This window comes from Balaenoptera borealis (genome assembly GCF_965194805.1).
Source record: "Balaenoptera borealis genome assembly, chromosome: 4".
NCBI classification, from domain to species: Eukaryota; Metazoa; Chordata; class Mammalia; order Artiodactyla; family Balaenopteridae; genus Balaenoptera; species Balaenoptera borealis.
Window position 1 is genome coordinate 68,560,566 of NC_138861.1, and position 18,576 is coordinate 68,579,141.

The window sequence follows — 18,576 nt, forward strand, 5'->3', positions numbered from 1 at the left end:
AACACCCATTTATGATAAAAACTCTCTGGAAAGTCGGCATAGAGGGAACCTACTTCAACATAATTAAGGCCATATATGACATACCCACAGCAAACGTCATTCTCAATGGTGAAAAACTGAAACCATTTCCTCTAAGATCAGGAAAAAGACAAGGATGTCCACTCTCACCGCTATTATTCAACATAGTTTTGGAAGTCCTACCCATGGTAATCAGAGAAGAAAAAGAAATAAAAGGAATACAAATTGGAAGAGAAGAAATGAAACTGTCACTGTTGTTTGCAGATGGCATGACACTATACATAGAGGATCCTAAAAATGCCACCAGAAAACTACTAGAGCTAATCAATGAATTTGGTAAAGTTGCAGGATACAAAATTAATGCACAGAAATCTCTTGCATTCCTATACACTAAGGATGAAAAATCTGAAAGAGAAATTATGGAAACACTCCCATTTACCATTGCAACAAAAAGAATAAAATACCTAGGAATAAACCTACCTAGGGAGACAAAAGACCTGTATGCAGAAAACTATAAAGCACTGATGAAAGAAATTAAAGATGATACCAACAGATGGAGAGATATACCATGTTCTTGGATTGGAAGAATCAATATTGTGAAAATGACTATACTACCCAAAGCAATCTACAGATTCAATGCAATCCCTATCAAACTACCACTGGCATTTTTTACGGAACTAGAACAAATCATCTTAAAATTTGTATGGAGACACAAAAGACCCCAAATAGCCAAAGCCGTCTTGAGGGAAAAAAACGGAGCTGGAGGAATTAGACTCCCAGACTTCAAACTATACTACAAAGCTACAGTAATCAAGACAATATGGTACTGGCACAAAAACAGAAACATAGATCAATGGAACAAGATAGAAAGCCCAGAGATAAACCCACGCACCTATGGTCAACTAATCTATGACAAAGGAAGCAAAGATATACAATGGAGAAAAGACAGTCTCTTCAATAAGTGGTGCTGGGAAAACTGGACAGCTACATGTAAAAGAATGAAATTAGAACACTCCCTGACACCATACACAAAAATAAACTCCAAATGGATTAGAGACCTCAGTGTAAGACTGGACACTATAAAACTCTTAGAGGAAAACATAGGAAGAACACTCTTTGATATAAATCACAGCAAGATCTTTTTTGATCCACCTCCTAGAGTAATGGAAATAAAAACACAAATAAATAAATGGGACCTAATGAAACTTCAAAGCTTTTGCACAACAAAGGAAACCATAAACAAGACGAAAAGACAACCCTTGAATGGGAGAAAATATTTGCCAACGAATCAACGGACAAAGGATTATTCTCCAAAATATATAAACAGCTCATGCAGCTCAATATTAAAGAAACAAACAACCCAATCCAAAAATGGGCAGAAGACCTAAGTAGACATTTCTCCAAAGAAGACATACAGATGGCCAAGAAACACATGAAAAGCTGCTTAACATCACTAATTATTAGAGAAATGCAAATCAAAACTACAGTGAGGTATCACCTCACACCAGTTAGAATGGGCATCATCAGAAAATCTACAAACAACAAATGCTGGAGAGGGTGTGGAGAAAAGGCAACCCTCTTGCCCTGTTGGTGGGAATGTAAATTGTTACAGCCACTGTGGAGAACAGTATGGAGGTTCCTTAAAAAACTAAAAATAGAATTACCATATGACCCAGCAATCCCACTACTGGGCATATACCCAGAGAAAACCATAATTCAAAAAGACACATGCACCCCAATGTTCATTGCAACACTATTTACAATAGCCAGCTCATGGAAGCAACCTAAATGCCCATCGACAGACGAATGGATAAAGAAGATGTGGTACATATATACAATGGAATATTACTCAGCCATAAAAAGGAATGAAATTGAGTCATTTGTTGAGACGTGGATGGATCTAGAGACTGTCATACAGAGTGAAGTAAGTCAGAAAGAGAAGAACAAGTATCGTATATTAACGCATTTATGTGGAACCTAGAAAAATGGTACAGATGAACCGGTTTGCAGGGCAGAAGTTGAGACACAGATGCAGAGAACAAACGTATGGACACCAAGGGGGGAAGTCCGCAGTGGGGTGGGGATGGTGGTGTGCTGAATTGGGCGATTGGGATTGACATGTATACACTGATGTGTATAAAATTGATGACTAATAAGAACCTGCAGTATAAACAAACAAACAAACAAAAAAACAACTAATACTAAACTATCTTTGGGTTATTTGTATTGAAATATGTTAATATAAATGTTTCAGATATTACATGAAATTTCTAAAAATCTTATATGTTCTGGTATAATGTTATAAGTCATAATTCTAGTTATTACTTTAAAATGTATATCTCAGAAATAACTAAATTCCCTTGTCAATTGCATTATTATGAACTTTCATCAAATCTTTAACCATGGTCATTTTTAAGTCTTTTGTCATTTACAGACAGTTCTGGGTGTACTCTGATGCTTTTGCAAAAATGTTCCTATAAAAGGGTTTCATCTTCAAGGAATTCATGGAAAAGATTCTGACAAGTACAGGTTTCTGGTAACTGACTGTACTGCTGAACTGAATGAATAAGCATTTTCAGAACTCTAATGGAAAACTGATGAATTCATAAAAGTGCTAACAAAAGATCAAGATGAAAAAAAATTAATTACATGGGACTGAGTGAACTGATGAGGATGATTATAATTTTTGTGACTTTCTGTTTGAATAAAAAAAAAAATCCCACCAGGACTCAGAGACAAAAAATATACAAATCAATTTTCACTGCAAAGTAAAGGAGCTGTTACAGTGGAGGATTACTGGACTGAATGTCAATATTATGACATAGTATGAGTGTGTTTTGTGTTTGGTAATTGCAATCATTGTTGCTTTTGTTGTGGTCATCCATTTACAATGCTTGGTGTCAGTTTATTTATCTCTTGTAAAAATAAAATACAGTGTGTGTGTGTGGAAAAAAGAAGACATTACACTGAATTTTCCTCCTACCTCCTCAAGTGTCACAGTTGGAATTAAGTTCTAACTTCATTATCTTTTTACATAACTAGGTGTTCCAACTATATCTTTTTAAATTATTTTCCTCATTTCCCTGATTTCTAAATGTTTGAGTATTCAAAGATTCAGTCTCCATATAACTTATCTTTTCTATTTATATTTGTTCTCCACAGGAATTAAGCTTTAAATGCCATCTATGTGCTGAGTCCCAAATATCTCTTTCTCTCTCTCTCTCCACCCCTTGCCTCCCAGATAGCTGAATCTAGCTGCCTACCCAATATTTCCACTTAGATGTTTGAGAGGCATCATAAATATAATGTTTCTAATACCAATTTCCAAATCTTTCCTCCAAAATGTCTTCTGATAACAGTGTTCCCTATCTCAGTGAAAGGTATCTTTAGTTTCTTAGTTTAGTTGCTGAGAAATCCTCAACGTATCTTTGACTCTTTACTTTTTCATTACTAGAATACATCAACTAGGAATTTCCCTTAGTTCTCAAAAAGACTTCAAATATCTTATCACTTCTTTCCACATCCAGTGCATCCGCTCTGCCAAAGTCACGATTATTTTCATTTGAATTCTTACAATAAACTTCAAATTTTTCTTTCTCCTTATTTCTGCTCTCTCGGGCTCCCTGACTGCTACTCACAGTCTATCTTAATACAACAACCAAAGTAAAATTTTAAAAATAAATCAGATATTTAAAAAATTGTTCTTTATTCCACTTCCCTCCACTCTTGCTCCACTTCCCCCCCTAGACATCACCATCTTACAGTACACACATTTTACTTACTCCTCTGATTTTTAAATCTCTCTTTCTCTCCTACCAAAGTATAAGCAATGTAAAGGCAAAGGTTTCTGTCTATTTTGTTTCCTGAGAAATGCCCATTTCAACATTTCCTGACACACTGTAGACATTCAATAAATACCTGTTAAGTGCATGAATGAAAAGAATAAATAAATGAATGAAATATAAAATTAAAAAGACCTGAAAATGGTCTGAATGTGAAACGTGTAAAAGAAAGTATTTAATATGACCCTGAGACTTCTTGTCTAAGTGACTATGAGGATTGATGGTTTCATTAAATGAGAGACTGTAAAATGTTCTAGGGGGTTGGTCAGAGGAAGATAATGATTTTGAACATGTTGGATTTTAGTTATATCAATGAATCAATATTAAACTAACAATTATAATTTATTGTAAGAAGGAAATCTAGACTAAGATGTAGATTAACAAAAAGTTAGGTCATCTTTGAATTTCTTAAAATGTATAGACATTTTTACTTTTCTGCTGTTTTTTTCCTTCCAGCATAATGCACATGTGGTGGGACAGATTTTAAACCCAATCTTGTGGGTATGTTTGGGATTGTTACTTAAAAGTGTAGGTTTTTTTAGTTTCCTGAATACCTGCCTTGGGAAATCTGATGAGAACCTCAAAGATCTTTGCAAACTTCCTCAAGGACAGATAGAACTGATGACTACCTATAAGTCTGTTTGGTTATTGAAGGGGAGATAACATACCAATACGTGTTCATATGCAGTGGATAAACAAACACAGAGTGGTTTAAAACAGGGTCTCTAAATGAAAGTTACAAAGATAGATGCTCCAAATTACAGGCACTGATTTGCAATCAAGACAGTTCTCACATGGACAGCTCTAAACATGTGCTCCAGGGTGAGGAAAAGCAGGGATTTATTTATATTTGTTAATGATTCTCCCAGCAGGCTAGCCAGTAATTTAATAGAAGAATTTGAAAAAATACATAATTAATTTATAGCTTATAGTATTGGAAAAGCAGTTAACTATCACAATAATTAACTTTGAGTTTTAATACTTGTGGGTAGATTTTGGTCTCATCCATTAGAGTCTGGCCACATTGCTTCTGCTTGGGTAATGCGTTCCTTGAAGCACAGAGAACTTACAGGTGAGATTTTCTTTGGTAAGATATGATTCCAAACAAATATGATGAGTTATTATCCAACAAAACTGTTCTTTTCTTAAGCTGCTTTAAGGAGGATTTTTAATCTGAAATCTATGATGTTTCCAGTATTCATAAACTCTGGCTGCACACACACTTCCTTGCCAACTAATTTTACCTTTCTTAAATTTAATATTTCAGTGCTTTAGAAACACTTGATATCAATGCAATTTGATCACCTACTCACACTTAATCAGAGAAAAGACATTACTTTACATGTGATACCCCAGCACTCCTTCTGTGTAACTAGGAAGTCAGTGTCTGGACTACATCCTCTTTTCCTCATGGTAAATAGAGAAAAAAAAGAGAAGTAAGATTTAATTAGCAACGAGCATGAATAATGAAAACACTAAAGAATGTAAGAGATCCTCACTAACAAAATAAAAATAAAGCTAATATAATGCCTTATGGCAATAATTTTGATAAAACAGACAGTGGAATCCATTATACCCAACTACAAGCAATTAGTTTTAAGGGGGAATAATGAAAGGCTCAAATTTAGTGCACAAAATTTTCCTTCTCCCTAAATATATAACTTATTTACTGTGCTCTGTTAAGAATATGACTCCTTTTAAAATCATTTGAAAATTGTACTTTTACTCTACGGTGCATAATAAAAAGCATACATTTCAAACTCTTTCACAAATAACACAGAATGGGGAATAATGTAAAGGAATTTGCTATAAAAAATTTAGTGTTTAATTGTATTTTAGTATTTGATCTAGTATTTAGTAATCTTTGACTTGATGCAAAGGATAATTATGACTTGCATAATTTTAGCTACTTTAAATTTTGGCATTTTTCAGGTAATGATTCTCAGGAAATGCTTTGACATATAATATGCCACTAAATGCTAGGAATCTGGAATATAGCTAACATTTGTCAAAAATGATATTTATTTTAACTGTACCCCAATAGAAGAAGTAATTACACTATTCCCAGACAAACTCCTTGTCATTACCATGACTCCCTAGTATTGCTCTTACCCATAGGTGTGAAATCAAGCATGCTACTTTATCTCTCTCATATTTACTTGATTACATTACATCAAAGTTTACTTCCAGTTCTTGAAATAATTCTGATTGTATTATGATTTTCTGATGACAGTAATAATTTCATTCTCTATACTGACTTTTGATTTAATATAATTACTGCCTTTCTGGTTATAAGTGAAGACTAAATGTTTAAAAATGATACAAAGAAAATGTGTATAGGTATAAGTTATCCTAGACTATTTCTGTGAAGTGATACTCTTTCAAAGATAATATCCCATCTGCATTTCCCCCTGGTATTTCCTGTATCCTATCTATGCTTTCAAGCTGATGGCTGGTTCTCATTGCCCCAAAATGGGGAGAGGACACAGCCCAAAGAAGAGAAATGTGTAAGTCTTGCCTGGTGTTTGAGTACCCCAAACCTAAGCCTATGTAGTGGTAAGGTGTGGGTGGGAGAATTTTGATTTGGAATCTAAACAAATTGTTTCAGAGAAAGAAAAAGTAACATTACTTTTCTGGGCTGGAAGGACTATGTAAACTAAAGAGTGGGGCCAAGAGTATTGGTCTAAGAATAGTGTGTTGTATTTCCTGGTCAGAGTTCCAGGAAGTCTCCAGAGATCAGATATATGGATATGGGTATATCTAGGGAAATGAAGTCATAGAACCCTCATTAAAATTAGTATGCCCTATATATCCAGACAAAACTATAATTGAAAAAGATACATGCACCCCTATGTTCATAGCAGCACTATTCACAATAGCCAAGACATAGAAACAACCTAAATATTCATCAACAGATGAATGGATAAAGAAGATGTGTTACATATATATATGATGGAATATTAGTCAGCCATGAAAAAGCATGAAATGATACCATTTGCAGCAACATGGATGGAACTAGACATTATCATACTAAGTAAAGTAAGTCTGAAAGGGAAAGACAAATGCCATATAATATCACATATGTATAGAATCTAAAATATGACACTGATGAACTTATCTACAAAACAGAAATGGACTCCCAGACATAGAGAACAGATTTGTGGTTGCCAAGGGGAAGGGGAGGTGGGGGAGGAATAGAGTGGGAGTTTGGAGTTAGCAGATGCAAACTATTATATAGAATGGATAACAACAAGGTCCTACTGTATAGCACAGGGAACTATAGTAAACATCCTGTGATAAACCATAAAGGTTAAGAATATAAAAAATAGTGCATATATATATATAACTGAATCACTTTGCTGTACAGCAGAAATTAATAAAACATTGTAAATCAACTATGCTTCAATAAAAGCAATTACTATGTCCTATAGTAACAAGGAAAGAACAAAGATACTTGCTGGATATCTTGCCTTCTATGACATAAAGGCAATTGCAACTTGTACACAGAATTTTGAGAAGTTTCACAATTATTTCTTTTCATTCTGCCCTTACTTTAGTTTACAGCAGGCAACAGTGAACCTATGTTACCTTGCCCCAGATGACTTTGAGCTTAAGACACAAGACTTGTTTTAACACATGGACTCTGGGCAGAGTAAAACTCCCCAGTTCTAAACAGAGGCTATAAGAGGCATAATGTGTTTGTTCTTGTCTCCCTTGTGCTATGCCATCAGTTACAAAAAAAAAAAAGCACTTTCCAACTAGCTATTACTCCTACAGCCTGGGTCCTGGAATGGAGAACACCTGATCTGATTGCAGCCTGATGCTGGGTCCAGCTGAGTCCAGTTAAGCCCATGTAAGGCAAGCCAAGACACAGGCTTTTGGGTGAGAAATAAATTTTGTTATTCACCACTAAAATATTGGTGGTTTTTAATTACAGCAAAGACTAACAACTATAAGATGTGACAGAAGAAATATGAATTATCTTAGCAGATAACTACAAGGAAAATAACTTAAGAATTTAGCATACCAACCACCCCCCCCGCAAAAAAAAAAAAACAATCAACCAACCAAACGCAATATTCTAAAAGCTCCTTAGGCTTTGGAGACTATCCTGGAAACTGGTTGTAGCAATACATAAAATTGAACAAAATTAACTTTTCCACCCAATTGAGAAAGATTGATAAGTGGAGAGAAGAGAATAAAGTGCAGATTGAGGAAAAACTGGAAGTTTGAGTTTTTTAAGTAATAGAGTTTAGAGATATGCTGTCCAATATAGTAGTCACTAGCCACATGTGGTCATTTAGTGAATTTAAATTAAAGATAGATAAAATTAAAAACTCAATTCCCCAATCACACTACAATGTTTTAAATCTTAATACCTACATGTGGTTAATTACCCTATTGGAGAACACATATTATAAATATCATCATCACAGAATGTTCCATGGGACAATGCTGGTCTAGAGGTCTCAGTGATTTATCCTTTATATGGATAATAAGCAAGATAAAATAATTCCTATGTTTCCATCTTGGGCAAACAGAATATTATGGAATACTGTATTATTCCTGAAAATTTTCACTTTTACCTTCCTCTCTTTTAATATAGACTTGGCCCTGTAAGTTGTTTTGGCCATATGAAAAGAAGTACATTTGATGTGGTCAGGTCTGAGCGGAAGCTTTAAATATGACTGCAGGGTTCATCTCCCCACTTTGATTTTCCCCTTTGACATAAAAATTGGCATGTCTCAAATGAGAGCTCCTTCTTATTCTGAGTTCCAGATGAGACAGCAGTGGAGCAAAAATTAGGCTAGAGCAGACCTACACTCCAGAGAAAATCCAAAGGCAACGTGAAACCCTCGTAAACTGTGAAAATGAACATTGTTGCTGCAAATCACTGAAATTTGAATTATTTGATTCCTCTAGCAAATCTAATCAATACCAAAATGATTCAGAGAACAAGGGAATTTTGGAGTAGAAAATAAAATTTTAGTATGTTGAGTATAAGATCCCAGTGTGATGGCTTAGTGAAGATACCTGGTAAATATGTCCAGTAGATATTAGCTTCTGGAGCTCAGTAAAAATAATTGAGGCGGGCGATATAAGATTTGGGCATAAGCTGCACAGAGATGATCATTGAAATTTGGGAATGGATGCTATTATCTATGTGGGATTCATAGCATAAACAAGAGTTTTGAAAATGAAATCTCATTTTGGTAGATGCATGTTATCATTCTATAAACCTCCAAATATGTATTTGCCCTTTGCTGGATAAAATATTATTATAATTGCAATCTGGAAAAATGCTTCAACCTTCAACCTGCTTTCCATGGGTTTAGCTGTATCTAAAGCTCCAGAGGTGGGCTTTCTCTGGCTAAACCAATCAGAGTATTTCTTTTCCTTGTATACAATGATCACTACCCCTCATGAACAGTGAGACATGAGAAGGTATTTGTGAGGCTTCTGGGAAATAGACCTTTTTTTCATATAAACAGGAATAGATTATCTTCCCCTGGATGGTGTAGTATGACTGTGAGGTGTACAACTGCCATAGCAATGTATGATTCAGGCAGATTTTCTGAGGATGCTGGAGTAAGGGTTCCCAACGTGGAGACCAAAAAGAAAACTGGCACCATGATAGAAAAGAGTGAAAAATGAAGGCACAGAAGAAAAAAATAATCAGGGTGCTTGATGGTATTATTTGAACTTTCTAAAGCTTCACCCTAAACAGCCCTACTATTTGTCTTTTTAGTTATGTGACCCAATATCTTCACCCTAGTGATTGAGTTAATTTGATATGAATTTTTAATATCTCACAATAGAATTCTAGCTGGTATACAAAAGAAGCACAAATATGAATAAGTGGCTGAAGAAAAAACATTTAATTAAGCCTTGAAATGGCATGCCACAGAAAACAGGAAGAAAAACAGAATATGCCATGGAAGAGTGCTTAAAGTAAAGGGAAAAATTGATAATTCAGATGCTACTCAAAAATACAGTAAATAAAAACTGTAATGTTCTCAAAATTTTCACTGCATTTAGTAACAAAAACATATTTTGGAATAAAGCATGCTATGAACTGAATGTGTCACCGGATTCATATGTTGAAACCCTAATTCCCAATGTGATGGTATCTGGAGATGGGGCATTTGAGAAGTGATTAGGTCAGAAGGATAGAGCTCTCATGATGGCATTACTGTCCTGAGACACAGAGAACTTCCTCTCTCCCTCTCTTCCTCTCTCCCTCTTTTTCTCCCTCTCTCCTAATCATGTGAGAATATGAAAAGGCAGTCATCTGTAAACTTCACTAAGAACCTGACTTCTAGCCTTGAAATCTGAGAAATGTTTGTTGTTTAAGCCACTCAGTCTATGATATTTTATTTATTATAGCAGCTACAACTAAGACAAAGCGTAATGCTTTATTCAAAGGTATGAATAAATTATACGGTGGAAATAAAACTGAGATTTCTATAGTTCGGGAATGACTGAGAGTTTTTAAAATAGAGCAAAAGTAGACAACATCCACAAAGAAATTTGGCTATGAAGTGGGAAAAACAGGTAAACTAATTGGTGGAGTAGCGTATGAATTTGAGGCAAACTTTTTGTTTACGCTTTTAAGATTTGTGTTTTTTAAGTTTTCATACATATAATCACTTAAATATATGGTAATATGTCAATACAGAGAACTGGACAAACTGAAAACGTATGAGAGAGCTGGGATAAGGAAATGGATCCATACCACAAATCAAGTGGGAAAGGGAGGAGACAAACCTTATATTTAGACAGAGCCTTGTTCTAAATGTGGTATTAGGAAGTTAAAAATTTTTTATTATTATTTTTATTTTCTCTTGAAGTTCTGAAACAAGAACTCTACATGAATAAGTGACGAGGTGTTTGACTAAGTTTGCAATAGGATTTGTAGAGAAGAGAGGAAATTATGAAAATGAAACATTTAGGAGAAAGCACTGAGGGTTTATTTAATGTTGGGAAACAAGAATCTGCATTGTGTTGTATAGCATTGGGTATACAGTCCATTTGAATGTGGTAGTCAACGAGAATAATGGTTGGATTTAAAGTACAGCGGACTCATTCATGTTAGGTACTACACTCTTCAGTAACTGAGAGAATGGTGAGTTAAAATTGAGTAGTTGGAGGAATAGGCACACCCAGATGGCATAATGCTCAAAGGAACAGATGTTTTTAACATGAGGGTGACGCAATAATGATCTTGAAACTATATTCAGGAGTGAATTGGTTATCATCCTTGTTTCCTAGTACTAATGTAGGTGGGATACAAGATAATGAGGAGGCTATAAGAAGAGTAACACTCTTAGCAGACAACCAGATTTCAGTTAGTGCAATGAGATTGAGGCAAAGTATACAGAAATGTTCAGGTTGTGGGAGAGTTTTATAGCTGAGAATGTGAGTTCCAGAAGGCAGAATGACATGTTTTGATAAAGAGAACAACAATGGGAAAGAGAGTCGATATAAAAGCAGCAAAGCACAGATGAACCTTGTGAATGTACTACAATTTTTTAAAAAAATGCTGAATTGTGCAGCTTAAAAGAGTTAATTCTAGATAAGTGAATTATATCTCTATGAAGAATAATAATTATTAAAAGTACGGAGATTAGTGAGGACTAAAGGTACTTTCATGGATGATGAAAAGTGAGGAGTGAAATGTTAGAATTATCTGGAAAAAATTTTCCCAAAGGAATTAGATCCATTCATACCCAAGAGAAGGCGGTAACTCATGCTTCTTCCTACAAAGAATCAGCAGCAAATAGTCAAAAGTAATGTATAGACGTACTTGACGGAGACAGTGTTCACACTTAGCTGTAGTGCTGGCTCAGCTGGTTTGTCGAGAAATCTGAGCCCTGACAAGCACTGATGCACATCACCATGGGGCACACAATAAGCAATTCTGAAGTAGTCAGAAGGAATAAAGAATCAAACACACACACACACAAATTAAGTAACAAAAATATTATTGCTATAGCACCATTATCTCCCCAAGAGTAGGTGAGCTGCTGCTCTTGAAAAACAGAGCAGCAGAAAAACATAAACCTCTAACATTTTTTCTTTGTGTCTATTATAGATTTTTACTGTCCCACCAGAATTCATTCTCCAAAGATAGGATTCCAGTTAGAAAAAAAAATAACATAAAATAAAAAATAAAGAACAGAGATTGTTCTTCATTATATATCATCTATTAACAGCAGAAGAAAATGTCTGTTCTTTTCTGGGCTTAGTGCTGAATTTTGAATAGCAGAGAAAAACAGAAAGTGAAGGCAGTCCTCACTGACAAGTGTTCCACAGAAATAAATCTGAGATGCTACAATATGGCAATTACATTGATATAATAGACACCCAAGCCCCTTGTAACAAACCCAAGGGCCTCAGGAGGAAGGAGAAACACTATGTTATCACGGAGAGATTCACTTCATGTGAAATTCATTGAGTCCTATGGGCTGTGTGTTGAGATTTTGCTGTCATTTTAATATAGCTAGGTTTTCCAGAGTTGTTTTAAAGGCACTGTATTTTATAATACAAACAGAAAAGGAAAAGATTAAAGATGATTTAATAAGAATAAAATAATGATTGATGACAGACATATCGGGTTCTGAGACAACGTTGAGAAAACTGATTTTAAGCAAGAATAATCTGTATTATAATTTCTTGATATGTTTTTCTGGACAACTGGACAGGAGAGAATGGTAATAGGGTTTAAGAGAAGAAGGAACAATACATTTCCTGGAGAAAAATTAAGCAGTCTGATTATGTCATTTATTTATAAGACTCACCAGTTCAAAAATATTAAATCATGTAAATTAATAATTAATTCATAATTAAGAGAGCCTTTGTCATTCTTATAATATGAACAATGTAAAAATTTGTCAACTTTCTATAACCTATTGTTTAATGCCCAACAGAATTACAGTTCATGTCTTGGGAACTGATCAAAAGACTCCAACTTTGATTTTCTTGCTGTCTAGAGTTAAGTTATTCAGAATCTCTTTATTTTGATATCAAAGGAAGGTCTCTACCATTCATCAGAAAAATTCAAGATTCTTCTCTAGTACTATTTTGTTAATCCTTATCTATTTCTGGATGTGCCTTTGTTAGAGCAGGACAAAAAAAATTCAGAACTCTTTGTGCCTCGTGCCTTAATGCTTAAATGATAGCACACAAGGCAAATTTCAGAGACGTCATTTGAAGTCTGAGAGACTTTTAATGTTTTCTAATTTTTCAGTTTTAAAATTTTTAAATGACATTAAGTATGGTAGCCTCTTTTGCCATTTTTGGGACAGAAAGTGATAACATTCTGATTTTTGCGAGCAATAGGGTTATAGGACAGTGGCATGAACATTTATAATGTAGAAATGAGGTAGTACTCCACCAATAGAACAGTTGATATGAAGTGAGAATAAGAAATGTTGAGAAAAAATGTTCTATTTTTTCCATTTACAAAGCAGTCATTGTTGAATTCTTAGGAAATAGTTAATATTTGGACATTATTAATAAAAACCAAAGAAAAAAACACTGAAGTGTATTATTTCCTGATGATCAAACAATAAAGGAGAAGGAGATTCAGATTCAGTTAAATAGAAATGGAATAATGGTGGTGGGAGCACAGGTGAAATCACAGACAACCCAAAACTTGTGATTAATAGAAACTGATCAACAGTGATATCCAAAGGAGAGAAACAATTTTGGAATGAATTCTGGGTAAAGCTTGGCTAGGAAGAGGGGATAGAAAAACTTTTCCAGCTGAACTCATTGGGCTCTAGTTAATTAGTGTACTGCCTTATCCTTTTCCATCCATCCCCACCCCCAAGAGGCTAAGGAAGAGATGCAAACTCTTAGTCTTGGTTACTTGAGGAAGGGAAAATAGAGGATGAGCTGGTAATGGAGTAATTCATGGAGAGGAAAAGTCAACTTAATAAAAGGGCTAAATATTCACCTACTCACAGAAAACAAACAGGTAATGTGAATTAACGGACTCAAGCACAGGACAACAGGGAGTCAAGAGGACTGTGAGAAAGAATACAAGTTCTTATGAAAGACATTGAAATTTAAAGGAAAATGACTGAATGCCGAAACAGACAAAGAAATGAAAAGCAGCAATAAAAAATGCATGCATGTCTATGGACAGATAAAATTCTTGTGCCACTAACTTGCTTTTCTTGCATAAAGAAACAGAATAAATCACAGACCAGATCAGGGTTTAGCTTTGTAAATTAATTAATGGAAGAAATACATTTTAAATAGCATATATCAATAAAAGGAGGGAGAGTAAAAACAAAACACAGAAATCTGAGAATCAGAAAGGAAAATATCAGTAACATCCATCTAATCACTAACTTTTGGATAGATTTCTCAGACATATTGGCATAAATATCATTTTTTTAGGACGCTTAACTCAGAATATCAGAAACTAAAGTTACTTCATATCCAAATCATATCAGCTCCCTGAAGGAAAATAATTTAACTTTTCATGTTTACTTTCTAACAGGAAAGAGTCTGATAACAGGCAATATGAAGGTCTGAATTGTTTTTCACCATGTAGCAAAAGGAGATGTTTTTGCCCAAAAGTTTTACAGAATTAAAAATTAATTCTTGACAAAGTTGCACTATAAAAGGTATATATTTATATATATTCTAGTAGGAATCTAAATGTGGACATATATGTTGAAATTTGTTCTAGCATTATTTTTAAATGGTAAAATTGGGGAAAGGATAAAATGTGGCATAGTCATATGATAAATATAGCAGTTGAAAGTTAAAAAACTAAAACTACTCAGTCAACACAGATAGATCTTCAAAATATACTTGTGAATGATAGAAGAAATTGCAGCATTATGCAAATTGTAAGGCATTTATGTTAAGAAATACATAAAATATAAAATTTCCATGGCTATGTATTAATATTTATAATTTTAAAAATATTACACATGGATCAGTTACTAGTACATGCCTCTAAAAAGGGGGTAGTGTTCAAATGGGCTTTTATTTTTAAAAGAAAATTATTAATTATATAACAAAAGAATATTCTTAATATTGATATTTAAAAAGTATATATAATCAGTAATTAAATATACAATAGTCTAAGTAATAAATGGACAAATATACACATACATAATTCAATAAGGAAGAAATTCAAATGCCTGATAAATGTGAGCAAATTCAAAACCACTTTCAAAGATGTCACCTTCCTTCATAGTAAACTAATATGAAGTTGTTTAAAATCATAGAAGTCTATATAGGAAAGGCCGGTAGATATAGGTTCAAAACAAAAAAGTTTACTATTTTACCCTCCAGATGGAAGAATAAGTTGGCAGAGTTTTGATTTTAAAAATTGCTCAAATTTATCCCAACCCTAAAAGTTTATTTTCTTGACTCAGAAATGCTACTTGTAAGAAATTATCTCACAGAAATAGTCTGAGACGTATGCAAGTTTTAACTAAATTATCCTTCATAGTCTTATTTACTGTACAGAAATTGGAAATAACACAAATAATATGCACAGGGAAAGGAAAATCTTTATAAGCATTACTCCAAGAAGCAACATTTATGGCTATGAATATCAGAAAACACATTTAGTAATGTAGATACTTTTTTTTTTTAACATCTTTGTTGGAGTATAAACACTTTACAATGTTGTGTTAGTTTCTGCTGTACAACAAAGTGAATCAGCTATATGTATACATATATTCCCATATCCCCTCCTCTTGAGCCTCCCTCCCACCCTCCCTATCCCATCCCTCTAGGTCATCACAAAGCATCGAGTTGATCTCCTTGTGCTATGCAGCAGCTTCCTACTAGCCATCCATTTTACATTTGGTAGTGTATATATGTGATTCTTATAATATAAATCTGGGTAGAAAAACATATACAATTTCTTATATGTTATGATTGCAATATATTTAAAGTGTATTGAAAAGTAAATTAGTAAAATTATTCCCAAACTTTGTATCTGGGTAAACAGGTTGTAGATGACCTTTCCTCTTTTTATGCTTTTCTGTTCTATAATTATTTTGATACTGAGCAGGCATTATTTTTAAAGTTAGAACAATAAGAAACAAAGAAGTGGAAGATGTATCATACAGAAATTATTCCTAAAACCTGATTTTCCTCAGGCCTTGCAAACCTACAGACCCCTAAATTTCAAATGCACATTTTAGGAAGCTTTGCATAACTACATAATATTACCTCCTATTACCTATGGTTTCTAACCTCAAAATTCTGTTCAGGAACAAATACATTCTTAGGGTATCTAAGCTGATAGAACACAATAGTTCCCTGTTGCTGCTGTCTTTTCAACTCTTTCAGATGCACCCTCCCTATTCCATATGCTTTTCCAATACTGCCTTGTCTCTTCATCATTGAGATCACTTCTGTCCTTCCAACATGGCTGTCTTGGTCAGATATTAGTATTCCAAGTTACTCAGCCTATGCTGTGGTCTCTTACTCTCCAATAGGCTTAGAAATTTTTGGCCCACCGAGTAGAGCTGGAACCCAAAGTCAATATGACATGATCAATATGAATCATGTCCTCACATTATACTGGGGTTTTTTTTGGCCACATTTACTGATAAATAATTGACATACAACATTGTGCAAGTTTAAGGTGTACAACGTTTATACTGTTTTAATTAACATTATTGTTGTATCAAATTAGACCAGTAAATTTATACATATGGAGAGACCTTCCCTCTCAGATATTTCATTATAGGAGAGGAGTTTTGATTTTGTTTGTGACAATATCTTTTTTTTCTAAAAGTTTATTTTTTTACATTCCTTAGCCAACATTTAATTGTTCTTGTGATAAATAACCAATATTTGGTTACCTATCACACAGAGGGCAACAATGCCAGATTACAGTCTTCCTTCAGGAGGAGCAAGAAATAGACATCTTCTCACCCCATTCCTGCTGTAAAATACCAGTCCTGAGCCAGGGATAAAGGGAAAAACTTGTATATTAGCTGTGAGACTAAAGTTTAGATTGAACTGAATTTCCTAATACCTGAATCAGAGACTGCCCTTTTACTCCAAACTGATTGTAAAAGCTCTGGAAACTTGCAGAAATATTATCCAGTGGTGGTAAGGAGGAAAAGCCAAGAATCCCACTCCAAAATGAAAACTGGTGGAGGCATAGATGAGTGGTGACCACCCTCTCGTGGATAAAGGTATGGGTATATAATTCCCTTTGAGTGTTATTCAGTAACAGTAACTCTGTACAACCCTTGTTGAGAGAGAATAGACTACGGAGACATCAGCAGATCAACATTACAGGTCAACATAGCAGACAAGATTAAGACCAAGATCAAGAATGACCTTGTTATGTCGAGAACCAGAGAAGGGCTAGTGCCTAGGAATAGACAAAAGTATTTAAAAATTTGAAGTTGGAGAGTTGGATTCTTATAAGCCATGATAAAAATTTTGGATTTTAATCTACTTATAGTTCATAGAAGAGTTCAAATTTGTAGATTTTCCTACCAAGCTTATGTTAACCTTCTCTAACTACAGCTCTGTAAAATGCAGGGCATTTTCTTCACTTGTAGGTGTAATAACAATTGATGTTTTGGGGTAAGGGGCGGAGTATCCCTAACAGAATTTAATAAGCAATAGCAGTTATTTTTCTATATTATTTGTAGTTACTCTTAAAATTTTATTTTCTCAAAGGATTATCCAGGAATGAATTTTTCATTCAGTTCCTCTTAATCAAAATCTCATCATTCACATTGTTATATTTAAATTTCTCTGTATAGCATTGCTGAATTTCTAAGTATTTCAATGAAACTCTTCAGGTGTATTGACTGGAATTAGGAGAGAATTCATCAGACACTATTAATTTACTATAGGAAATATTCTCTTTTGTCCTTCAAAATAACCTCTTTGCGAAAGGAATTTATGTCTTTTATCTATTTTTACTCTTCTCAGGTAAGAACACAAGTTTACAACAGGATTATTGATAAGCCCTTTTGGTAGATTTTATTGCAGTCAAACTTGTAGAGATACAAATCATACAGTTAACATATATTTTAGTGTCTATTATGTCCCTAGATGCCAGAAACCTTGGCAAAGGACGTGTAATCTGACATCAAGAGTCTTTCGCTTGATTTAAAGAAACAGTAACCTAAGAGTTTGCAAGCAAATCATACATGCGGCATGATTCAAAAGTGAATTTGAACTTGAATTTCTCTTTTAAAATAAATAGCATTAGGGTAGTCAGATAAGGCAGGAAATAGCATTATAAGTTACAAGGATGTAAGTTATTCATTATAAGTGTTATGCTATTTTTAATGAAATTAGGAGAACTTTGAAGAAGAAGGAATTATCAGGAAAGATTCAGCATTTATAAATTTGCATTTAGCCAAAACAATGGTATTTATAACCCTTTGCAGGTCAATTGAGTTCTTGATAGAAGTGACATTTTAAGTACAGTATTTCAGAAGGTTGTTGGTGATTTCTAAGAGGAAATTTAATAAAATTTATTAAAACACTACTTTTATACCATTTTTACTTAAATTATATGCTTTAATTTACCTGAATTAGTTGAACAATTGATTGATCAATATATGCCAGCTAATCAGAGACATTTTGCTTTGTTTTTATCCACTTGACTGTAAATTTCCAAAAACAACACCACATCTTCTTGTTTATGAACAGAAAATATCCTGCTTCCTTTAATGACGCGACATAAGACCTTGAACAA

General features: G+C 34.0%; 1 pseudogene across 1 annotated transcript in view; it reads left to right on the top strand.

Moving 5' to 3' along the window:
* The first annotated feature begins 1,027 nt into the window (after positions 1-1,027).
* Positions 1,028-18,576, top strand: part of LOC309627908 (THO complex subunit 7 homolog pseudogene) — a 223,473-nt pseudogene continuing 205,924 nt past the window's right edge. The window contains exon 1 of the transcript XR_014249462.1: positions 1,028-2,380. The product of XR_014249462.1 is annotated as a THO complex subunit 7 homolog pseudogene (transcript). The remainder of the gene's footprint in view (positions 2,381-18,576) is intronic.